The sequence below is a fragment of the Phascolarctos cinereus genome, unplaced genomic scaffold (genome assembly GCF_003287225.1).
Source record: "Phascolarctos cinereus isolate Bilbo 61053 unplaced genomic scaffold, phaCin_HiC Scaffold_9;HRSCAF=440, whole genome shotgun sequence".
Classification (NCBI taxonomy): Eukaryota; Metazoa; Chordata; class Mammalia; order Diprotodontia; family Phascolarctidae; genus Phascolarctos; species Phascolarctos cinereus.
The window spans coordinates 39,829,567-39,856,494 of NW_027556402.1; the positions used below are offsets into that span (position 1 = coordinate 39,829,567).

Below are 26,928 nucleotides of genomic sequence, written 5' to 3' on the forward strand. Positions count from 1 at the left end.
ACCACCAACAACATCAAAACCCAACCGTAACTAAAACTTTCTTCCAAACAGATCAAGAGAATGTAGCAGATCAAGTCCTCATGGTGGAAATCCAGAAAAACAAAGTCACAGTAAGTCATTTGTCCGTCCCAGATTAGCAGAGGGAAACAGAAAAGGACATCTGCAGGCACTGGGGTCAAGATCAGGCCAGGAGAACACTGTACTTGAAAGCACCCCAAGGGAGAGGCTGTAAGTGTTGGCAATCAGACACATACCTGGGCACCACAAGACCCATATTGGTTTATTGCAATAGGGACAAGTGCCAACTGGCAGCTTTGTCTTTCATTACCCTGTTATAGGGCACAGATTTAAGGCAGATTGAGAATAGGACCTAGGGGAGGTGGGAGATAGGGAGGTCCTAGGTGGTGTACTGAGAAAGAAACAAACAGGAGTGGTGTGGCTCAGACCCTAGCAACAGTGTAGTCTCAATTCTAGCATCTAGCTCAGCCTGCAGGGGAATAACCAGGACAGGAATCCCAGCTAGAGCTTTCCAGATGGCTGACAGGGGCTGAATCCAACTGCAATCTACTATTGCTCAGACTTAAACCCAGGTCAGGAACTTTCAGGGCTCAGAAACTTTGCCCTAGATCAGATGACTTTAGGAGCACTAAAAACTTGCAGGGCCCAAGCCTATCCCTGAGATTCTGGAATAACTCAATACCTCAAGGAAGCAGCAGTAGAACTAACCTAGGCTTTCCTTCCAGTAGTGTGTCAAAACACAGACCTAACATCAAGTCTGAAGTCAAGAGGCTAGGAAAATGAACAAACAAACATTGTGGCAGGGAAGCTCAAGACAAAAATGCAAAAGAGAATGACTATAAAATATCTGCAAGTAAAGCCCCAGAGAAAAATACAGCTTGGGCAAAAACTCAACTAGAATTCCTCAGAGATGAAGCCAGAGTTTTAAGGAGGTTAGAATGTTTTTACAAGTAAAATGAGAACTTTTGAGACAAAAAAATAGAAAAGAAATGAGAGCTATAGAAGAAAGAATTGATAAGGGAATTAATATCTTGGCACAAGAGATACAAAACCTTGCCTAAATAACAAACTCCTTGAAAAACTAGAATGGAACAAATAAAAGCCAATGACTCCACTATACAACAAGAAACAGGACAAAGTTGAAAGGCTGAAAAAAAATAGAAGAAAATGTAAAATATATTATAGCAAAAACAAACAAAAATCAAACTCCTCCCTCCCAAAATGAAACAAAACAAATAACCTAGAAAAAAAGTTAAGAATCATTGGACTATCTGATTTCCATGACAAAAAAGTCTAGAAATAAATATTTCAAGAAATCTTAAGAGAAAACTGACCCTATTCTTAGAACCAGAGCTAATTCCTGAAATAAATCCTGAAATGAAAACTCAGGAACTTCATAGCCAAAATCCAGAGCTTCCAGGTCAAATTAAAATAATAATAATAATAATACAATAAGCAGTATTCAAGTACTGAGGAGCAATAGTATCACACATCATTTAGCAGGTACCATTATAAAGGAGACAAGAGCTTGTAATACAATATTCCAGAAAGCAAAAGATATAGACTCACCGCTGAGAATAACTTACCCAGAAAAACTGAGTAAAATTCTACAGGAGAAAAGTTGATCTTTAATGAAATAGAGGATTTCCAAGCTTTCCTGATGAAAACATCAAAGATGCATAGAAACTTTGAAATTCAAACATGGGAGTTAAGAGAAACATAAGAGGTAAATGTGAATGAATAATGATAAGGGACTAAAAAGGATGAAGTACTTGCATTCAAGTGCTGGGAGATGGCTAGTGTTTCCTCTGAACCTTATAATCATCACATAGAGGAGGTCTAATTAGATGGAAAGCCTGGGAGTAGGTCTGCTGTCTGGATCTTAAGAGAAGAATGGAAAGAGAGGTAAAGGGGAATACCCTGGAGGGGAAAGGAAAGGAAGGTAAGGGGAAATTATCTCACAAAAACAGGGTGGGGGAATAGACATCTACACAAACAAGAATGAGGAAGTGGGAGAAATGGCTGACCCTTTGACCTCACTTATCTGTACTAGTCAAAGAGGGGAAGAATATACACACAGTTTGCTACAGAAATACATTTCATCCAACAGGGAAATAGAAGGGAAAGGGATGAGGAGGAGAGTGGGAATTAGAGGGACGGTAGATTAAGGGAAAGATTAGTCCTGGGAAAAAATAGGATCTTTGGATGCAGTACAGGATAGGACTTTGAAAGATCACATTGTGCAATTCTCTGGTTTTACAGATAAAGAAATGGGAGTAGGAAGCTGAGGAAGGGTTAGAGAGCTTGAAAAAATCTGTACAAGGTCACATAGTTCTTTAGTAGAACCCAGATTCATATCCATGACTTCTGATGACAAAGTTCAATGGTCTTTCCAATACAACATTTGTCATAGAGATTTTTAACCTAGATTATTTTTCTAGAAAATTCTCAATTTTATATGATAAAAACTATCTGTTTTCTCCCAATTTTTAAAAAAAGATAAGAATTTTCCTCTTCTATAGCTGTGCCAAATAATACAAAATTCTATTTTCATATACATATTATTTTTTCTGTTTCAATCATTGGTTCACTTGAATGGATCTGAGTTCCTTTCAAACATGCAGATTACAAGCCATCCATGTCTGACTATACTGTTAAAAATTCTTATTTGTGTCCTGCATAAGTGGGGGAGGTGGGAGCCATCCATCCAATATGTTGTTTGAGACTTTTCTTTCTTTCTTTTGACATCTTGATGATATCATTGGAGCATATGATGAATTATCCCTTGTAGCCATGTAATTAACTTATTTTTTACAATCATACATTTCTATCACATTTTTTTTGGTTAAAACTATAGTTCTTTCTAATTCCCTATTAATTATGTGTTATAGCCTGGAAACCTTCATCATGCTTTTTTTCCATTGCTTTTTGAGGATCGTGTTTTGAATTTTGCACAGCCTATAGTGTTCTATTGCCACACAGCCACACGATTCCAATAGAATACAGATATTTAAAAGATGGGTCTTTGTATCAAGAAAAATAATTTGTCATCATTTAAAGAGGCTCTCTGTTTTCAAAGGCAATTTAGTCTGCTTTCTTTCTACCTAAATCTCAGCTGAACCAGTTGTAGTATCTGTTCAAGATTATCTAACTATAAATGTATAAATAAAGCATTTATTTCAGATGCTTAATATGCACAAAGAATTATGCAAAGCTCTGGGGATACAAACAGAAAAGTAAGACAATCCCTATTTCAGGGAGCTCACATTCTAATGGGAGATATATATATATATATAGAAGGTTTCAGCTGCAAGTCAGATGGAGAGGGCTCATGGTCCTTAAGGTACAGGAGCAAAGCAGATACTAATTCCCCTTATGTAATGTCCTTCATAATGATAAAATTACACACATACACTCACATGCCTATGGATGAGCTCTGTAATGGAACAAAATATAATAATCTCGGATGATAGCCATTCTCAAATTATCTACTTTTTCCTTTCTGGATTATAGGACTAACTATTTTTTATTGGTTATGGGTCTTAGCTAGGAAGCACTGCAGTATTCCCAGGCTTGATATAATCACCACAGCATCACTTATAAATAGGAGTGTCCTCCAGAAGTTCTCATTCTGTGGGTAGTGTGTGTATATATGCATACATATATATATATATATGTATATGTGTATGTATATATAATATGTGTGTATACAAGTATACATGGACATGTATGTATGCATGTATACATGTATATATGTTTAAGTATGTGCATATACATATGCATATACAAATAAGTATACCCCCCCCAAACACCAAAGATCATTTATAGATAACCACTCTTCAACTTGGAATTAGTGAGGCAGTGATGGATTCCCTCCATTGCAGTGGGGAACACTTTGGACATATGCTTACCTTCTTGTTTTGTGTTTCCCTGATATTAATGACCCGTGGAGGGTGATCAAACAAGATTTTCTCTGTCACATCTTTTAAGAAATCTTATCTATTTTTGATGTATTTATGGGAGATACCATCCTTGGTGGAAAAGAGACTTTAAGTCAGTATTTTGCTATAACAAAATCCGTTGCTGCCATAATGCTAAATCAGTTTTCCCAAAAGTTTTCAGTGAATAGCGATTCCCTTCCACACTTTTCATATATTTATCATATGCTTATCAAACATTGCCCATTGTCAGCTTCTGATTCTAATGCTCTATTATTTTTTTCTATTGATCTTTTCCTTTTTAAAATCAAGAACCAGACGATTTTGATAATTCCTGTTCTGTAGCACAATGTCAAATGAAGCAGGGCAGGTTGCCTTTTTTCTTCTTCCCCTGTCCTGTGTCTGCTTTTGGTATTCTTTTCCCTTTGTTCTTCCACATCAATTCTGTTATCACCTTAATAAAGTAGCCCCTTGTTTTCTTGATGATAGTGCATTCAATCTACAAGTGATTTTGGAGAATATTGCCATTTTGGCTATAGAATCTTCCCTTACTTTTAGTACAATAATTTCATAGTTGATTTTATATAGATGTTGTTTGCATTAGTAAATAAAAGCCAAAGACTTTTCATACAATTTTCTTTATAACAAATGACATTTTTCTTTCCAATAATTTCCCCAGATTTCTCTCTGTAATATCTAGAAACTACAGGGCTTTTTGGTGGGTGTATTTCCTATCCCTTTATCTTATTTTTTTTAATCAAGTCATTGTATGTATTATCTGTAAGCAGTGATGTTTTAGGTTTTTTTTTCAAATGCCCATTATCTTACTCATTGCTAATAGCTAGCATTTCTAGAACTCTGTCAAATAGTAATGGTGATAAAATTCATTTTGCTAAGGAAAAATACTATGCCTAGACTTTTGAAAGTAAACAAGCATAATGACTATTATTTTAACCAGGCAGACAATAGAGGGATACTGCCCATGCTTCGGGGACCCAGCTCCATCATCATATAGAGCAATGGCAGAGTATATACCTCTTCTTACAACTCTCTTCCCTCTATCTAGTGACACTGATTCTCCATCTCTAAATTTCAGGCATTTTCACTGACTGATCCCCATGCCTGGAATTTTCTCCCTCCTCATTTCTGCATTCTGGCTTCCTTCAAGTCCCCGCTAAAATACTGCATCCTACAAGAAGCTGTTCCTGATCCTCCCTTATTCTAGTGCCTTCCCTTTGTTATTTATCTCCAGTTTCTTTTGTATATATATGCAAACATAGATGTTTGCATGTTGTCTCCCCATTAATTTGTGAGTTTTCAGTGATTGGGCATTAGCTTTTGGTTTTTTTTTCCCTTTCTTTGAATCCCCAACACTTAGCACAGTGCCTGGCACATAGTGGGTTTTTAATAAATGTTTACTGACTGACTGACTCTTCTATGACAATGATAATCTATTGCATTAGAGTAAATTATTTACATAAAATCTTATCTCCCTACTCTTTCATTAAGAGGCTGTGTGGATAGAGTATTGGAGTTGGATCTAGGAGGACCTGGCTTTAGATCTTGCCTCTCTGCCCCTTACAAATTGTGACCTTTACCTTTCTCAGCACGAGTTTCACTTGCTGTAATATGTATAGTATCGACCTGGCAGAGTTCTTGTTGCGAGGCTCAAATGAGACACTGTTGCAAAAAGCTTACAAACTTTAATGTATTGTACAAATGTTAGCTGTCTTCCTCTCCTCCTCCTCTTACCGTAAGCTCTGTGAGGCCAGTGACTGTCATATTCATCTTGGTATAGCTGCAAGAATGAATGCTGGTTTTATAAATTAGAATGGCACTGCAACAGCAGGAATGAACCAAACTAAACTAAAACAGTCTGTTTCAAAATGTCCCAGCTATTTGATAATTGTTTGTGACTGGCTGGGTCGATACACTGACACACACTGAGTCCTTTGACCATTTTCTTAGTGTAGAAACCAGTCATGCCTAGAAGGGAATGGCATTTCATTAGAGATCACATCCTTATTGAGGATTTAAGCAAGCCATCATGTTTCAAGACAACTCAGCTAAAATCTGATTGCTTTGTTTTCTAGAAATGAGGCGTGCATTTTCTTGAATGCAATTTGTTTTTGTGTTATTGGGCAAAGAAACTGGAGAAAGGAAAGGTCTTTTCCTTTTAGAGGAGCAGGAGGTTGACTCCATTTCTACAGGAAAGAATGTTGCTATGTCTCATGCAAAGTGGGATGGGATGCTATGTCTTCCCTTCTGTGTGGTTTGAAGCTATTCTCTTATCTTTTTCCCCCCAAATGCCTTGATTAAATCTGCTCCTGAAGATATTCAATACAACTTTCTCATTTCTTTCAGAAGAATGATACACAAACGACGTTTTATCTTTCTCACTTTTAGCACTGGTTCCAGCATAAATTATGCCCAGAAAACAGGTGCCTCCTGATCGTTCAAAAACATTATTTAAAACACCATTTATAGAAAAACAAAATGATTTGAAAGACAGCCATGATTTTACATAGTTGGGGACAATTTCTACTGAGACAACACCTTAAATGGAGCTTAAATATATATAATTAGGAAGAAATTTGATACTGAATATTTTTTATTAAGAATATTCATTTATCAATATAATTCATATGAATAATCACTTGTGTTTAGCCCTAAGTGTTCTAGAGTCCTCACATTTTTAGAACACTATCCCAAGAGGCAGAAAAATTATCAATAGTTAGCTTCATTTGTGAAACTTTCATTATAACAATGCTGCTTATTATTATTATTAAAGGTATACAGTACATTGTAGTAAATAACTAATTTAATAATTTAGTAATCTAGTGTTTGACAAACCCAAAGATCTATGCTTTTGGGACAAAACTCATTATTTGACAAAAAGCATCAGTGCTGGAGTCAGGAGGACTTGAGTTCAAGTCTGACCTCAGATACTTGACACTAAGTGTGTGACCTGGGCAAGTCACATAATTCCAGTTGCCTTGCAAAAAAAAAAAAACCATGATAAATGGTCAAAACATATTAACAGTTTTCAGACAACAAAGTCAAAGCTATCTATAGTCATGTGAAAAAATGATCTAAATCTACTGATTAGAGAAGTGCAAATTAAAAGAACTCTGAGGGTGCCAGGTCACATCTATCAGATTGGCTAATATGACCAGAAAGGAAAACAATGGATGTTGGAGGGGATGTGGGAAAACTGGGACACCGTTGATGGAATTGTGAACTCTCCAACCATTCTGGAGAGCAATTTGGAACAATGCCCAAATGGCATTTTTTACTGTGCACACCCTTTGATCCATTGCTAGGTCTACATCCCAAAGACATCACAAAAAGGGGAAAGGACCTATTTGTACAAAAATATTTGCAGCAACTCTTTTTGTAGTGGCTAAGAATTGGAAATTGAAGGATCCCTATCAATTGAAGAATGGTTAAACAAGCTGTGGTACATGATTTTAATGGAATACTGTTGTGTTATATTAAGAAATGACAAACAGGATGATTTCAGAAAAACCTGGACCTACATGAACATTGATACAAAGTGAAATGTGAAAATGTGAAAAGTGAAATAAAGTGAAATGAGCAGAACCAGGGGAACATTGTACACAGTAACAGCAATTAAGAATACAATTAAGAACTATGAATGACTTGGCTATTCTCAGCAATACACTGATCCATGACAATGCCAAAGGACTCATGATGAAACAAGCTAACCCCCTCCATAGAAAGAACTCATGCTGTCTGAATACAGACTGAAGCATACTATTTTTATCCTTCCTTCCTTCCTTCCTTCCTTCCTTCCTTCCTTCCTTCCTTCCTTCCTTCCTTCCTTCCTTCCTTCCTTCCTTCCTTCCTAAAATGACTGATATGGAAATACTTTGTATGGTAGCACATGTAGAACCTATATTAGATTGCTTACCATCTCAGAGAGTGGGAGGTGGGGAGGGAGGAAGAGATAGAATTTGGAACTCAAAACAAAACAAAACAAAAACAATGAATGTTAACAATTGTTTTTATATTTAATTGGGGGAACATAAAATATTTAAAAATAGCAAAGTTGATATTAAAACAAAGTAAGGAATAGCACGTAAATCTATTCTGTAGTGAATCAGGGATTCTATTATGAAAAGAGATCATTAAAACCTCAATTTAAGTCATATACTACACTAAAGATCTAGACCTCACATCTTGACCAGGTTTTCAGTTTAAGAACTAGCCCTTAATTTCTTCAGGCCTCTTAACAATGGTATCTAATTTAAAAGTTAAAAAAGTACAAGAGAAAGAATGGAAATTCCCACTGAAGATTACACTGAGTATAGGTTTGAACTCTGCCTACAGTATCTTCATTATCTCTCTTCCTTCTGATGTCTCCATTCCATTCTGTCAATCATCTAGTACACAGGGACTTATAGAGCAACTCAGAAGCTAAAAAATAAAAGATAACCTTTTCTACTTTATCAAACCTTTTCTGGAAGATGACATTTTTCAAACAAGCTACTTTATTTTTACTTCCAATTTCCAGAAAGTTCCCCTTTTCAGATTAATTCCAGTTATGTATAACATTTAATTAAAAACATGTTTATTGAGAATAAAATGAAACATTCATCAGAGAAAGTGTTCACTGTCTGTAGTTCACTGAAAATTTTATTCTGATTAAGAATCAGGAACTCTTGGCATTTCTTTAACTGGGCCTTGTATGAAAAATGTTCTAAGGATTTTATTGGTTCCTTGAGATGTGTCTACTGCCTTTCAAATGGCCAAAATATATTTATTCAATCCATGTTTCCTGGCACTATCCATGAAACTTTTGGCTTGGTTCTGGGAGATTTTGATTCTGCTTCAATAGCTCAGTGGCATTTCTATGAAAAACTGCCAATAACAATAATAAAATCTTTATAAATCTAATAAATAATAAATGATAAATCTTGGCACAGAGGGCCTATTTATTTAAAAAAACTGGTCTCCAGTGAAGCTTCCTTTTCCATTTTCTAAGAGGGCACAAAGTAGTACTTGGCCATGATTTGAAGATGTAAGACCAAAAGGGTCATGTTCTCTTTCCAAATTCTAATCTTGTCATTGTTAGCAGGAAAGGGAAAGACTCTTCAGAGAGGAGCCCAAGGGAAAAGGAAGTGAACGGTCCATTTCAGTGGAACACTCATTTTGAACAGGATCCAGGTCACTGACTTGGCACAAACCAATTTTTTTTTTCTTCAACTTAGTTACTAACGAACATACTGATTGTCCTCAAAAGGAAATTGGCAGCTGTGTGCTAGGCTCCACTGAGAAGCTTATACTTTTAGGTAATCAAGCCATAGCACTCTGCCCTCAATGAAGCATCCTGATAGGCCTCCAAGGAAAGACCTAAGTGGAACATTTTGCATAGGAACACAACCATCAAAAAAAAAAAAAAGAAGAAACACTTCTCAGAATTTGAGACTATTATCTGAAGCAGGGGGCAGAATTGGCTGGAATTGTGGCCCAAATCCTGGCCTCTGGGTACAGGTTTGAGGAAATATTAATAAGAATGTGGTTCTTAGATTTCTAGTAATCAGGATAGCCTTAGCTAGAAGGGAACTTGGAGATCTTCTAGTCTGGGGATTCTATGATCTGTGCGTAAATTTTAGGGGGGTCCATGAACATGGATGGCAAAAAACACGTCACTTATTTTACTATGATAGTGTGAAAAATGATTTTTAATAATCATTATCTTGGAGATTCAGAGCTTTCCCCAGCCCCCTTCTTTAAAAGTTCAGTTTCTTCTTCAGAAGGATATTACTGATAATGAGACTGCATTGAGTCTCCTTATCCTGGTCAAACCCCAACCCATGCTCTGAAGTAACTTAATCTAAGGTAGGGAGGCCTATTGTGTTCTCCTCAGGTTTAGGTAGAGATAATTTCTTGCCAAGACTTTTCTCCTTTTTTTACTTCTTTATCTAGAAACCAACCAGTGTGGGAAATCTTTCTAAAGACTAGGCCATGATCTAATCAGACAGTTAAAGGAACTCTTGAGTTTGGGCTAAGGCATATATTCCTGCTCATTGTGTTTGCTCAGACCTGTTGATTCTCCTATAGTCAAGACAGGTGATATGGAAACTGATTCTCTCTGACCAAGATTTAGGTGACCTAAGTCATGTCCCCCAAGACCTTATCTTAATAAAGCCCCTGCCCCCCAGCATGTTAATCAATCAGAGTTGATTGGCACCCCTTGGGAACACCTACTCTTCAAAGGACATATAAACTGTGCATCCCAACTCTAAGAGGAGCTCTCAATTCCAAATTATTAGCTCCCATGTATGCATGCCACACTTTGAGAGATATAAAACATGGACTCAGACAACCAAACTCTTGGACAATAGGTTTCTGTGAATTGTTTTATGCCTTTAAAAAAAAATCCCCAGCACTTAGCACACTAATTCGGCACTTAACAAATGTTTATTGACTGACTTTTATTTTATGTACTTACAACATTCTTTTGAGAAGTGTAAATTGACTTCACTATCTGTCTAACGGCTCCATGACACATTAAAAAAAGTTAAAAATCCCTGGTCTAGTCTTATGCCTTTCTGCACTGAGGGGTTGTGTGGTTTGTCCTTTTTTCTCAAAGAGGACCATGACATCAGGGAGATGACAACATGACTTGCAATTGACTTTGATTTGAGTGAGGGAAGGCTGTGCAAAGTCACCAGCCTCATTCTTTCCTCCTGAGCCATCTGGGTCCAGTGGCCAGATATCGACCAGGACGACTGGAGATGGCCCAGGATGCAGTGGGAGACATTGGTCCTTTTAAGCTAAGGTCTTTTCAGGTTCTCACTTTGAGTGAGGCAACATCCATTCAGTGAATAGTGATGGACAAACCACAACCTGTGAGGGCTCTGAGTTCCTGAATGGGAACCCCGCTGGCCAGCTCCAGTTGGGCATCTCACCTCTTCCCCTCTCCTCTCCTCAAACTGAGGGGAGTAATTGGGATGTTCTTGTACCAGAACATCATCCTAGTATGGTGTTAACATAGCATAGGAAAAAAATGCTAGGGGAAGTTACTCATCCATAAATGAGTCTTATGGTTCTTGAACACCTGGTTCAAATTTAGCTTCAAGATTATTTTTAGTACTCATTATTTGTTAAACTTGAACAATGTTCAGTGCACTGAACATGACAGAGAGCTAATCTGGGAATATTTTATAACCTAAAAGTGACAGGTAACACATACTTACATAAAAGAAGGGTTCAAAATTTGGCATGTCTTGGGTGGAGAGGGATATACTTGTTCATAGCCACATGAATATGTAATCTACAACAGGTGATTGGCACAGGGGATACTGAGCATCTTAGTCTGTGTCTACCCTTTGACTTGAATAATTATTTTCTCCATGTGTGTGTGTGTGTGTGTGTGTGTGTGCGTTTGCGTGCTCGCCCGTGTGCGTGTGTATGTGTGTTTTCTATTGGTTTCATTCTTGTATTCCTGGGAAAATTAAAAAAAATGTGACAGGACTATTGTTAATATCAAAGGTAATATTAACTTCTCTGTCAAAAGGCCACACTGACGGTAAGAAATCCCTTCTCTCTGAACAATCCTAGTAATGTCAGAATTCTAGCAATGTCATTTCATTGCTGCTCTTGGTAATAACATGAAGGACAGCCCCACGGACCTTGTTATTCCCCTAGATTTTGTTTTAGTTGAGAAAGAAGACATCCATTTTTTGTCTCTTCTGAACATTTTTTTTTTGCTCTAGGAATTAATAATTTATGGCCTAATCCCTCAATAGGATTAAAGTTCCCTTTTTAGAATATAAGATCCTTGAGGGTAGAGATTGTTTTGTTTTTTTGTCATTGAAACTTCAGTACTTTGGCTCCATGCCTTCACTCTTAATTAGATTGAGCTAAGTCCCCACTCTTCATGAAACCAGAATGAAGTGGAGCTGGGGTCTCATGACTATCTCCATTAAAGATGCTTCCTCTGTTTATGAGTTTGATTTATTTCAGAACTTGACAAATGATATCCATATGAATTTTAAGTTTTCATTTCCATCCTAAAACATCTACACCACTCTAGGGTACCTGGTGTTGGTTTCTTCTACTTGCCATACATCTGCCTACTGAAGCACCAGGGGCTGACTGGTGTTATTTTTGGAGTTATTTTGGCCTATAATTTGAAGCGGAATGGACTGGTTAGGGAGATGGAAAGCAAGCAGAACATATTTCTCATGAAGCAAGATTTCCCTTTTCTTTTTGGCCCATTTGCCCATATTCCATTCAGATAATAACACGAAGGACAGCCCCATGGACCTTGTTATTTCCCTAGAGTTTTTACTTAGTTGAGAAAGAAGATATCCATTTTTGGTCTCCTGTGAACATTTTTTTTTCTCTAGGAATTAATAGAGTATTTATGGCCTAATCCCTCAATAGGATTAAAGCTCCCTTCCCATAGAATATAAGCTCCTTGAGGGTAGAGATTGTTTTGTTTTTTTGTCATTGAAACTTCAGTGCTTGGCAACATAAGAGGCACTAAAATGCTTATTGAATTTTAAAGTCCTTCCAATAATAGCCTTCATTACCAAAATCTGTTTAAATCCTGATTACTGGAAAGCTAAGTAAGCAATACCTCACTAGCTAACAGTCACAGGAAGAAAGTAATTTTCAATGTGTTTGTTATCCTTTAAAAAAAATCATTACATATTTCTTCATGGGTTTTTGAATTCCATATGCCTATTTTGTAATCCTGCATTTTCCTGTCCTTTTAAAACATCTATTTGTATGCATTTATTCTGTTTTTTATTCTGTTTTGTCTATTGTTTTATCAGGCAGTTTCAATATTCAGGCTCTCCATAAGCCTTTTCCCCTTACTCAGGAACTGCAGTCTGTAATAATAGCAATCACGGCAGTTCATTCTGACAAATGTGTGTCAGAAAGGGCCTGCTGTGACTCTGAAATATTGAAAGTGACTGATAACATAATGTGTGCAGCAGAATAAATGCATACAAATGGAAGTTTTAGCTGAGCAGTCAAAGTCCAAACCAAATACGGTGTCAGAGCTCAGCCCTGAAAGCTCTTCATGCCAGTGGTTACAATGGCAGATCACTGAATGCACTCTAAAGTGTTTCAGGAATCAAGAGAAGGAGGGGGAAGAGTTTGGCACTTCTACATCATCCCTTTCTTTGCCTGGACTTAGGCGGAAAGCGGAGGTGAAGTGATGTCCCCTTGCAAACTTTCTGATGTGGAAAGTCATTTGGAATTTATGAAGAAAAAGGAGCAGAGCAGAGATACAGAACTAGGAAATGCAAAGGTGAGGGGCTGAAGGTTTAGCCAATAGGACTCGCTCCCAAAAAGAGAAAATCAGGCCAGTTAGTAAAGGACCTCATGGTTCTGGAATGCAAGGAGATCACTTAATTAAGAAACCTCAAAGAGTGTGAGGGCACCCAGGTCATCAATTTGATAAAACTTTTACTTAGCTCTTTTTTGTTTTTTTTAGTTGACATTTGAGATTGTGTGGGACAGAGACCACTTACTCAAAAAGACTTAGATACCTTGAAAGTAGAAAGAAGTTTATTGCTTTCTCCTGAGAAAGGGTACCGGCTTAGTGGCCATTTCAGGCCAGAAGAGTACGAGTTCGGGTATGGAAATCAAGGCTTATTTATACCCTAATGTAAGTTCCTCCTCCCTAACCCCCTTCCCATATCCCATTGGCTGGGCTTTCAGGTGGCACAATCTTTTCACAGAAATCTAGAACAAAGGTAGTTACACAAGTTTGCCCAGAGACAAGAAAAGGTGGGAAGTTTGAAAGCAACAATCTTATGGCCATGGATCCTGGGAAGTATTATCTAATAGAAATATTAACAAGAACCATTGATTCCCTGAGGAGTCTTCACTTCTGGGAGATCATCTCTCACAAGATGGAGTGCTTTTTTTTTTTTAATGGATAATAAAAATAATATTGCTCCTCATCTTTTAATATTTCGACAACGAACATGTGACCGGTACAGGCTCTTTCTATCAGAGATGCACTGGCTTTGCATATTTTTGACTTACTCATCCTCTTATATGAAACTGTAAGTAAAACCAGGCAGTTGAATTTCATGTTGTTTTCAGTGGGGAATCACCCTCATTCAGGGTGCTTAAGCAGCTTCAGGCCTCAAGCATCCTTGAGGCCACACATGGCCCTCCAGGTCCTCAAGTAAGGCCTGGATTCAGTCAAAGGGCTACACTTGAGAACTTAGAGGGCCAAATGTGGCCTCTAGGACAAAGGTTCCCTACCCCTGAGCCAGGTGGATAGAGCACTTGGCCTGGACTCAGGAAGAACTGAGTTCAAATCCAGTCTCAAACACTTACCAGCTATGTGACCTTGGGAAAGTCACTTCATCTTTGTTTGCCTTAATTTCCTCTACTGTAAAATGGGAATAATAACATATGTTAATATTATTAATTAATAATATTAATATTAATAACTACCTCCCAGGGTTGTTATGAGGATCAAATGAGATATTTGTGAACCATTCAGCACAGTTCCTAGCATCTAATAGGAAGTTAATAAATGCTTATCACATCCTTTTCCCATCTAAGGAAAAATCAGGTCCTTTAATCAATAAAATTGGTTTGCCCAGAGAAAAGGATGGACTGATCAGTCAAAAGAATTGAAAAGAAACCAAGATATTTTTTGATAACTCTATTCAAACTGGCCATTTATTCTTCCTGGGAGATGTCATGGCTAGAGCTATGAGTTAAGTGGGTTTGTGAGTTGTCTATTGGCAATGTTCACACATGACAAAATAGGATGCTGCTGGGCATTGTTACAAATCCGGTATGCTGTGGAGTGTGCCTCAAACCAGGTTCTTTTCAGAAGTAAGAATGCATTTAGTGCTTGTGAAGCTCAGAGTTCAGCAGTATGAACTAGAGACTTGATGGCGTTGGCAGGTGCCCGAGGAGCTGACCCCACACATATTAACCAAGAAAAACCCAACTTGCTTCCTCTGCTGTTAAAATTGTGCTTATCTGTTAAAGACCAAAAATCACGACAGAGTTTGTCTCTGAATCCATTCACAGATTCAGGTTAATGACTTTATTCTTTGGCTTTGTGGAGTGTATGTATGGTAGATTTTCTTATTCTTTTTTAGATAATACTTCCCAGGATCCATGGCCATAAACAATCTACTAGTTCCCAGGATTTCACATCATAAAAATTTCTACTGTGACTGTGCAGTGAGGTATAATGATGAGATAATGTAGACATTTGTGCTTAAATTGTAAACACCTACTGTGTTTGTACTATGCTGATTCACCATGATATTGCTAAAGTTAATGTAAACTTGTGAGGCTATTGCTGTCAAATTGCCTTCTTTGTGAGCTCCTCCATAAATCAAGTGAGCAATGGTCAGTAAGTGGGGACTGCACAAGCTTGAATGCTGTGTATGTCTTTATTGGCCCCCACTGAGACTTAGGGGAATGTTGTAGGAGGTGGAGCTCCTGGGTAGGGGTTGTTGCTCCATTCTCGCTAGCCCCTGAGAGAAGAGTAATTAGGGGATGCTGTAGGAGTTGGTGTTCCCATTATTAGCAACACCACTGAGTGGAATAAATTAAATAAGCCCCTCATTATGTCTCTGTTCCTGTCCTTCTGGCTGTCCAGATCAAGAGTGAACCAGCTAGAGGTTAGAGCCCAAAAGCTCCAGTGTCCCTACGTGGAGTTTTTTATTTTTTCTTTGCTTCAAATGAATCATCATAGGATTGACTTTTTCTTCTTCCTTTTAAGCAATTTATGAGACCTAAAGAATCTATATTAATCATTTGCTTCCATCTCTTAACCTCACAGGCTGCAGCTCTCCTAATGCCATAAGAGCATATTTTTCAAATTAGATAAAAGAACAGAACTGTAATTTCTCCAAAGTGGTTTTAAGAGACTAGGAGGATTGAGAAATTGTGGAGTTGCATATTTCATATTCCATAAAAAAACAACAATCCATCTTGACTTTGACCTGAAGGGCATGACTTTAGGTCTAATGTCCATCCCCTTTGACCCTTCCCTCAAAGAGTATTATGTGGTCTGAGAAGGGGAATCTATAAGGCCAAGACTGAAAGGAACTAGATACAAGTACTTTTTTTCCCTCTTATCTGAATTTATGTCTCAAAGATATAGCTTTAAGGGTATGTCTGAGAGGCACTTGAAAGAGAACTTGAACTCAGATTAGGAAGACCTGGGTTCAAGTACTGGATCTGAAACCTAATGGCTCTCTGACCCTAGACAAGTCAAGTAACCTCTTTATTCCTCAATCCATTCTCTAAGATTTTAAGTTACAAAGTACTGAGTTGCATTGAGGGAAGGAGTTTCCTATAGTTCTCATCTCCATCCTATGCTTCCTGAAGTCTAGACATCATCCTCATCTCTCTCCCACCAAAACTTTGGATTCTGCCTGTAGGAAGCTTTCTCCCAGTAGAGGCAGAGAGGTGGTATGATGGACAGGGGTCTAGACCTTGACTCAGGAAAGGTTTTCAGATGACTATTTGCTCACCCCAAAGTAAATCACTTAACCAGTTTTTTTAAACCAGTTTTTAACAGGTATTTATTATGAACTTAAGGTAAGATTCATTTCTCACCTGTATGGAATTTTGTATTTTAAGATACATATACCATTATGCAGACACAGGTAGAAATTAAGGGATAAAACAACTAATGAGACACACCAAAAATATAGTATCTGGCCAAAAAAAAAGGCAAAACAAATGTATTATGTAAAACATGTATATTGTATTGTATACAAAAAATCGCATACTCCCAGATTTGGTCTTAAACTATTTTCTAAAACATAGCAGTAGGTTGTTGCCAGTGTCATGCTGAAATAGGCTTCCATTTTTAAATTAAAGTTTTTGTTTAATGAAACAGAAATCTACTATCTTTCACTTCCATAAATTTCTTGTTACATATCTGTATCTAGATATGTCTATATATCCATATCTATATCTGTACCTATGTAGTCAGGCAAAATAAATTCTCTCATTGTCCATGTTAAAAAAAATACATCTTTCATTCTGTATCCTGAATCAATTATAATGTTTAAATTTTGTTCCTCTGGAATCAAGGATGGTCATTGTATTGATAATGGTCCTTATAACTTTCAAAATTGCTTGCCATTATGCTATGTTGTTATTATTATATAAAGTGCTCCCCTGGTTCTATTCATTTCATTCTTAATCCCTTTATAAAAGATTTCAAAGCTGTTTATTTTTACAATATTGATGTAATAAAAATTGTTTTTCTGATTCTGCTTACTTCACACTGAGTTAATTCATGTAAGTCTTTGTGTTAGGGGTGGCATTAACAAGAAAAGAAGGAAGAAGCATTTATTAAGCATCTATTCTGTGCTAGGCAAGGCAGCTAGATAGGTCAGGGGATAGCATGCTGGGCCCAGAGTCAGGAAGACCTGAGTTCAAATATGGCCTTAGACACTCATTAACTATCTGATCCTGGGCAAGTCACTTAACCTTTTTTACCTTAGTTCTTTTTTTTTTTTAAGGCAATTGGGGTTAAGTGACTTGCTCAGGGTCACACAGCTAGTAAGTGTCAAGATTTTAACTCAGGTCCTCCTGACTTCAGGACTGGTGCTCTATCCACTGTGCCACCTAGCTGCCCCTTACCTTAGTTCTTCATCTGTAAAATGAGCTGGAGAAGGAAATGGCAAACTTCTGCAGCATCTTTGCCAAGAAAACCCCAAATGGGGTCATGAAGAATTGGACTCGATTAAAACCACTGAATAATAACATAGTGGTATTAGTTTTTTTCTTTGGGATTGGCTCCCCTTGTCTCCACATGGAAATGTTTGGTCAACAAGGTAGGATATGGTGAAGGATAGAGTTGCATGATAATGGTCTTCAGAATGTAAGTCTGAGGGAATTAGAGGTCCCATGGGTGAGACTTTTCATGTTCTCAGGTGATCTGCAAGCCTCATTAAGAGAGGACGGGGCCAATCAAGTCCCAGAAAAGTTTTATTGCCTTTTAAGGAAAACTAATTCCTGTTCCTGACCCTTTGATCGTTTATTTCTACATTTCTTAAAACCCAATAGCATTTTATCACATTCGTATGCCACAGTTTTTTCAGCATTCCTCAATTGATAGTTGTCTTTTAGTTTCTAGATTTTTGTCACCACAAAAAAAGAACTGCTATAAATATTTTTGTACATATAGGACCTTTCCTCTCTCTCTTTGATCTCTTTTGTATAGGCCTAATAGTAGTATAGCTAGGTCAAGAAGCATTCACTGTTTAGTAAATTTTTGTGTATAAGTTGCTTTACAGGTGGACGCACCATTCACCTACAGTGCACCAAATGCCTTCCTACAACACTTCCAACATTTTTTATTTTTCTTTGCTAATCTTTGCTATTCTGATGGAGGTAAGGTGGAACCTCAGAATTGCTTTAATTTATATTTCTCTATTAGTGATTTGGAGAATTTTTAAAACATGGCTATAGATAGGCTGGGTTTCTTCTCTTGAGAACTGCCTGTTTATATCCTCAGACCATTTATCATTTGGGGAATGGCTCTTATTCTTATAAATTTGAAGCAGCTCCTTGTGTATCACAGACATGGGACCTTTATCAGAGGAACTTTTGGCAAAAAAGATATTTTCCTAGTTGTTTCCCCTTTAATCTTAGTATTGTTGGATTTGTGCAGAAAACTTGTAATCAAGCATCCATTTTTTCCTTCTATGATATTCTCTATTCCTTGTTTGGTCATGAATTTTCCTTGATCTGATAGGTACATTTTTCCATGTTTCTTTAATTTGTTTATAAGGCAACCTTTTGTATCTAGATTATATTCTATCTATTTGGAGCTTATCTTGGTGTGAGGCATTGGTCTAAATCTACTATGGTCCATACTGCTTTCCAAATTTCCCAATTTCAGATATAGAGAAGTTGAAGATTCATAATCTGATAACCTCTCCTTATTTTTCTTCCTTTGTGACTTTCTTCTTTTCACCTCAAGCTTCTAGTTCCCCTCTTTTTCTAGTTGAAAATAGGATTGCCACCTGAAATACTCAGGTATTTTGTAGATACCACAAAGAGAGAATATGAAAGTAAACAATTTGAATCTAGGAGGAAAAAGTGATTGACATGGGGAATATCCACCACACAATCATTCATTAAGAAGCTACTGCACAAATCCATAGGTTAATAATGGCATATTTTGACAGACTTTGCAATCTCTCTCTCTTTTTTCCAGTAAAATAAGCCTGAGGAGTTATAGATGCCCCTTACCAGGAGACACATTGCAATGTGTGTCTACTGCATCCTACAAAGCTCTATAGCAGGGGTGGGGAACCGGCAGCCTCAAGGCCGCATGTGGCCTTCTAGGTCCTCAAGTGCAGTCCTTTGACTAAATCCAAACTTCACAGAACAAATCCCCTTAATAAAAGGATTTGTTCTGTAAAACTTGGACTCAGTGAAAAGGCCATACCCAAGGATCTAGAAGGACACATGAGGCCTTGAGGCTGCATGTTCCCTACCCCTGCCATTCTATAGAATGGCACATCATCTTGGAACCTCCTTTCATTCAATAGTTCTAAATTCTACCATTCACAGAAGAACTCTGCTGTGTTGCTGGCAGAGCTGATGGTGCACACAAAACTATCTTTTGGTGGGAAAGAAAGGGGGACTTTTCACCTATGGGAACTACTGGCAGTACTAGATGGATTTGTCCAAGTCAGAAAAGAGTAGAGATGAGGCTATAAAGATGATCCATTATTAAAATCCGCTAAAGGGATTTCAAAATTAGAATTCCTATCTTAAATATTATTCATATCTTAAGTATTAGAGGCAAATATTTTAGTTGTGGTAACAGTGTCTATTTGAGATCCTCAAATGGTCACCTTCACTTCTGAATACAATTGAAAATCTGCCTTTTTCAGTATTCAGTGGCTGGCAGGAGCCTTTGTTTCAGTATGGATTTTATTTTTCTATTTGTAATATGACTACAAAAGATTTCCAAAGGATAGTTTTCTTTTAAAGCTTTTAGTGTGTTACTCTTTTTATTTTAATCAATGAAATCACTAAAAAAAAGAAAACCAACACAACTTATTTGAAGAATTAAAAAAATTTTCTCTTTTCTACTTACACTGAAGGTTGAAAGAATTCTTAGATTTTAAATTGGACAGAAGATTCAGAATAAACTATTCCTGAAGGAGGAACTTTTTTTTGGGGGCGGGATTTCTGGTCTTTTGGTCTGATAGTCATTCAGGCAGTAATAGTCATGTCTGTTTTGCCAAGTACCTTATTAGACAATGTAAATTAACTAAATCTGTAGAAGATATTGTCTTGCTGACAAAGGAGCTGAAAAGTTAATAAAGGAGTTGAAAACATAAAAAAACCCATATTGTATACAAAAAAATGTCCATGTATACCTATGTATTAATGTGTATACACACACACACACACACACACACACACACACACACACACACACACACACACTGTATGTATCACCTAAACCAGGGGTGGGGAACCTGGAACCTCGAGGCCACATGTGGACCTCTAAGTCTTCAAGTGCGGCCCTTTGATTGAGGGCTATATGTGGCCCTGGGGCTGCAGATTCCCCACCCCGACCTAAACTTTTTCATCTGCTCCCCTTTTAAGGGAGAAAAATAGATAATATTTCTTCCCTCAGAAATTTATCAGAAACAAGTGAAGGTGGAAAAGGCCAACAACTCATTTTGGAGGCTGGAAGTGAAAGGAGAAATGCTTAAGGCTGCTTGCATCACTTCCTATGTTCCTGCCAAACTTTTGTTTTCACTTATATTAGTAGCAGCCAAGTGAGATCTGTAGGTTTGTATGGGGAGAGCTGGAGGATTGGTTAGGAAAAAAAAATCACTTTTATGGTCATCTACCTTTGGCATCAAATAGTAATCTAGCTCGTGCATGGAGACCTCCAATGAGGAGAAGCCCACCACCTCTAAGGCAGCCCATTCTACTCTAGGGTAGTTCTAATGGTTAGGAAAATTTTTTCTGATATTAATCTTAAATTAGACTTCTTGCAACTTTCACCCACTACTCTTGTTTGTCCTTTAGGGCTTCTTCCACATGACAGGTTATCATTCCCTTTCCCTTCCTCCTTTTCCTTCACCCTGGCCTTCTCTTCAGGTTAAACAAACCCAGTTCCTTCAGCTTATACTCCTATGACATGGACTCAAGGGCTGATACTATCCTGGTTGCCCTCACTCTAGTCTGTCACTGTGCTTCCTAAACTATGGCACTCAGAACTGAATACAGTACTCTAGAACTAGTGTTCTGACCAGAGTAGAAGGAAAATAGTCTATGTATTACAGAAGCTTCACCTCTCATTACAACTTAAGATCAAATTAGCTTTTTTTTAAAGCCACCAAATCACAGGTATTTTTTTTTAGATGAATTACTGAAATTTAAAAAATAAAATCAAAACCCTTTATTTCATTTCTTAGTGACCAAAAAAACAGAAACCATGATACTACTGCCCAAAGTTTTGTGAAATCATTGTGAACTATCATAAACAAGTGGGGAACCATGCCCCACCCCTACATTATCTCATACTTTTAAAGTTGATTGTAAGACTACATTTACCTCTATTGAATTTATTCTCATCAGATTCAACCTAATGCTCAAGCCCAGGGGTTCTTTATCATTTTTGGTGTTATGGACATTTTTGGAAATCCGGTGAAGTCTATGGACCACTTTTCGGAATAATGATTTTAAATGCATAAGATAAAAAAATAAGATTACAAGAAAAACAGTTATATTGAAATATAGTTATGAAATTAAAAAAAAAATTCTGGACCCTAGGTTAAGAATCCCTGCTCTAGACTGTCCAGACCTCTTTGGATACTAATTCTGTTATCGATTATGCTAAGTGCCTCTCCAAGTTTTGTGTCTTTAAAAGTTTGATGAGCAGGACATCTATGCCTTTAATTGAAGTAATTGAATAAAATATTGAGGAATACAGAATTAAACACAGATCGCTGGAGGACTAAATATAAACTCAGCCAAGATAATGTTGAACCGTTAATGGCCACTCTTCAAGTCTGCCCTTTTCACTAGTTCTGATCATCCTAGAACCATGGACTAGGATGAAGAGCCTCATTGAGCTGGACCATCAGTTCATATATCTTGAAAAGATACTGCAAGTAGACAATGAACTGCCTCATAATTGATTAGGATCATTTAGAGACCTCAGAGGTCATTTAGTTCCACACTTTAAAATCGTTTTTTTTGCAAATAAGGAAGATGAGGCAGAAGTGAAGTGATTTGCCCAAAGTCACATAGGTAGTGTTATAGGTGGGATTTGAACCTTTATCCTCTGGCTCCAGCATCAATGCTCTTTCCACTGTACTAGGCTGAATAGAAGGAAGAGAGTGACTTGTATTCAATTTGGGGAACTAGCATTGCTTTTAATAACACCAAGCATCTACTTGGAGCAAAAGGTCTATCTTTTTCACAACAATATTTTTCTGATGTTGCTATATTATAGAGAATTTTCTTGATCTCTGAAAAACAAGTTTCAGGACAGTCAAAGTGCAATGAGATCTATATGTATTAGGGGTTATAAACAAGTCAAGCCCACTGCCATGGTAGAACTGTGAACCAGAAACAGCATGAAAAAGATGCATTAGCAGAAAGAGAGGAGTGCTAGGGATGTGTAGAGGTGGGGATTATCATTGGCTAGCTTATGTGCTTATACAAATTGTGAAGAGAAGATTCCCTAGCTCCCTGGGAAGACTCCTTGGGAAGGAGTTATGAGAGGTCATGGGCCAAAGTCAGTACAGGTAAGGGGCAGATGGGCTCCAGTTTATTGCAGGAGTGGCCATGTTAAGCAGATCACAAGTTTATCCAGCAAACATTTATTAAGTGCCTACTGTGTGTCTGAGACTTAGTCAGGGGCCAGGGACAGTTTCTGCCCTCAACAAGCTTATATTCTATTGGGGGACAAGGAAACAATATGTACATAGAATATCTTTCATTACTTTTTTAAAGAGTAAAGACTAGCGAATGAATATTTCATAATGCAAAATATGCCACTACTTTATTTTCTTTATTTTCCATTTCACTTCTTGTCTTTCTCAGGCCTGCTACAAAAGCTATACTTCTGACTTAGAATTTAATTTAACAAAGATCTCTCAGAATCTGAAATGTCATAATTTTGTTCCTGAGTGGTCTCGGGGACAAAAGTTTTGGAAACATAACCTTGACATCATGGTAGAGAGGTTACTTTTAAAAACTGGGGGCAGCTAAGTGGCATAGTGGATAGAGCACCTGCCTTGGAGTCAGGAGGACCTGAGTTCAAATCTGGCCTCAGACACATAGCACTTACTAGCTGTGTGACTCCCCAATTGCCTCACCAAAACAAAAATAAAAAACTTTAAAGTCTTATTCTTTAAGTTTAGTCATTTTTTACCGTATTCTTTAGGAAAACTAGTGAACATTTAGCTCATATTAAAGTTAAAGCTCAGCTTAAAAGTCTCCTACATGAAGATTTATTTGTGATCTTCATATTTGCTACTGAGACTACTTGTTATTTATTTTTTCCACACTTGATACCTGCTGCTCTGGTAGGGTGGTGAGTGGGGAAGAGCAAATACGTAATAATTTGATCACTAGGTCAAAGGGTATGAAAAACTTAGTAACTTTTCCCTCATAGTTTTAAATCAATTCCATCAAAAATGTATTGGTGTGTCTATGTGTTTCAATCCCTCAAACACTGACTTTCTGCCTTTTATCATTTTTGTTATTTAATGGGACTAAATTTAAATTTCTCCTATTATTAATGATGTGGAGCATTTTCCCAAACAATTTTCTTATTTCCTTGGGATTGATCAATTTCTCAAAACTGTTCATATCCTTTGACCCAGTATTAGCATCTAACGAGGGACATCCTTGCTGAACCAGCTCCTCCTCTTCATGTCCCTTGTACCTATTTTGACTCTTTCCTTCATAATCTTAATATTCAAAAGGTACTTCTGATAACTAGTTAGTTTCCCAGAGTCACTGATATAGGAATTGAGGAGGGGTGTACCTTAAATGGGTGATTGAGATTGACTATGACTGCAAGTAAGTACATTGACATTATAGTCAGTTTCCACAAGTTCTGTTAATGTGAATCAGTTCATCCAGCTTGGTTACCTGTGGGAAAGATAATCGAATCCAATTTCTGGACCTGCAAATTGAGATCCAGACTGTGGAACAGAGAAAGGTGCACTCTGTGTGAATCTAGTGCCACACAGTAAATGTTTGTTGAATTGAAAGGTGAAAATTCTTCATTTATCTTAGATCCATGAAAGAATGTGTATGAAATGAAAAAAGGGAAATAACAAATTGAGGGCCTGTCCTAGGTGAGGTGGCAGACAGGAGACGAGAGGAGCAGAAAGAAACTACATGGGGCATCTATAAGCAAAATTGCAAATCAGGCAGAGTTCATCCCAGTTGCTCTTTCAACTTCCTTTCTTCATTTCCCTTCCATCTTTCATCATACCTCTTTTGGCTTGTTTCTAGACATTCATCACTCCCATGTTATTCCTAAGTGCCATCTAATTTTCCATTTCCTTCAGACTTTTTTCTACTTTTTGGCTCCAGATTTCCCTGTTCCTCTACCAAGTCTTAAATAGACTATTCTCAATCTATTCCTTTAGGATTTTGCTGCCAGCTATTTGAATTAAATCCCTGAGTAAATGTTAGTAGCCTAATATGTTTTCTAAGCCTTAAACTAAAATAATACCTCTCTAATTTGGGGGATTTTAGAGACAGCTATAAAACAATTTGGTGGAGAGGGGTCTTTATGGTTACTCAAATCACAGTCTGTTAGTCACAGATTACCAGATAAAAATCCCTGACATGATTTTGGGAAGATGCTGATTCTAAGGAATCCTGATCACTGTTTTGAAGGGTACAACAAAAACTGAATAAGCTTAAACCTTATGTGTGCACTGGATGTTATTTGTTAGAAATGCTTTAGAAATTGTTTAACAAAGTGAAGATAAAAGAAAAAATATCATGTTAATAGGCTTATAGAATACAGCACGGATCCTTGAAGGACAATAAAAGAATGCTACATTTTGTAGGGAAGGCTTTAGGGATTTGGGGTAGACACTGACAGTAATTCCAAGAAGTAAAGAAATATCTCTAAAATGGAACATTACTGTAAAAAAAAGAGGTTTTAAAAGCTAAATTGAAAGGCACATTACTTAAACTTTTTTTGAATTTTTAACATTCTAAACTTAAATATCAAATAAAAGGAACATTTCTGTATGCAAATTAGAACAGAAAAAGATGTGTGAAACCATGAATCTCTAATACATTCAGCTTTTTTTTCCCTTTTAAATGTATTATAAATTCAGTAACTTTCAAAGCCTTCCTATTTCTCTAAGTTTTCTACTGGCCCCCTTTTTGTTTTCTTCTGTGCATTAAAAAAATTAAACTTCAATGACCTTTTTTCCTTTCTTTTCTTTTTTTTTATTACTATTACTAGCTCCTCTTCTCCCCTTCCCCAATATCCTATATCCATATTTGAAGAAAGAAAACAAAACCTTTGTAACAAATACATACAACCAAATGAAACAAATATATGTCTCATTCTACACCTTAAGTTCATTGCCCATCTATCAGAAGATGGATGACATGCTTCCTTGTTAGTCTTCTAGAGCTGAGGTTGGTTATTGCATTTATCAGAGTTCTTGAGTCTTTCAAAATTGTTTTCCTTTACAATTTTGATATTACTGCATAAATTGTTCTCTAGGTTCTTCTCACTTTACTTTGAATCAGTTCATACTGGTCTTTCCAGGTTTCTCTGAAAGGATTCCTTTAGCAATTTTTTATAGTACAGTAGTATTCCATTACGCTTGTATGCCATAGTTCATTCATTCTCCAATTAATGAGCACCCCCTTAATTTCCAGTTCTTTAGCTCTGCATAAAGGAGCTACTGTAAACATTTTTTTGTTTATATGCATCCTTTTCTTCTCTAGTTGATCTCTTTGTATAGGCCAAAATTGTAGAATCACTAGGTCAAAAGGTATGCACAATTTAGTGACTTTTTAGTGTACTTCAAAATTGCTTTCCAGAATGACTGGACTAGTCCAGTACTCCAACCATGTACCTATTTTCCCATGTCCCCTCCAACAATTTTCCTTTTCCTTTTTTTTTTGATAATCTCATACATTTGACATGGCACCTCAGAGTTATTTTATTATTTTAATGAGCAGTTCTCTAATTGTTAGTGATTTAGAGCATATGCTCATATGGCTATTGACAGCTTGGGCTTGTTCCTTTGGGAGCTGCCTACTCATATTCTTTGACCATTTATCTATTAGAGAATAGCTTTTGTTTTCATAAATTTTAACCAGTTCTTACATATGTTAGATAGTAGACCTTTATCAGAGAAACTTGCTGTGAAGATTTTTTTTCTGTTTTTAATTTTAACTGCATTGGATTCAATTTTATGTAATCAAACTTGTCTATTTTATCATCTGTGGTTTTCTCTATGTTATGAAATCTTATAGTTGGGAAACTTTTTTTCCCCTTGTTCTTCTAATTCATTCATGATGCGATTTTTTTATATCCAAGTCACGTATCCATTTGGAGTTTGGCATATGGTGTGAAAGTTAGTCTAATCCTAATTTCTGTCAGACTACTTTCCAGTTATTTATAATAGTTTTTGTTAAAGAATAAGAAATTGGGTCTTTGAATTTATTGAACATTCTGCTTCTAAGACCAGTTGCTTCCGTTAGTTGCATACCTAATCTGTTTCATTGATTGGCTTTTCTATTTTTTGTTCAGTACAAACTTATTTTAATTATATTGCATTGTATAATTTGAAATCTGGTTCTGTGATGCTAATTTCTTTCCCATTTTTGGTCATTATTTACATTGATATTCTTGATCTCTTGTTCCTACTGATTAATTTTTTTGAGTGTTACCTAATATTCTACATAGATAAACTTTAAGTTCCCCATTACTTTTGATTAT

General features: G+C 36.9%; 1 protein-coding gene across 2 annotated transcripts in view; it reads right to left on the reverse strand.

Moving 5' to 3' along the window:
- GRID2 (glutamate ionotropic receptor delta type subunit 2) overlaps positions 1 to 26,928 on the reverse strand; it is a 1,695,829-nt gene that overhangs the window by 110,275 nt on the left and 1,558,626 nt on the right. The window lies entirely within an intron of this gene.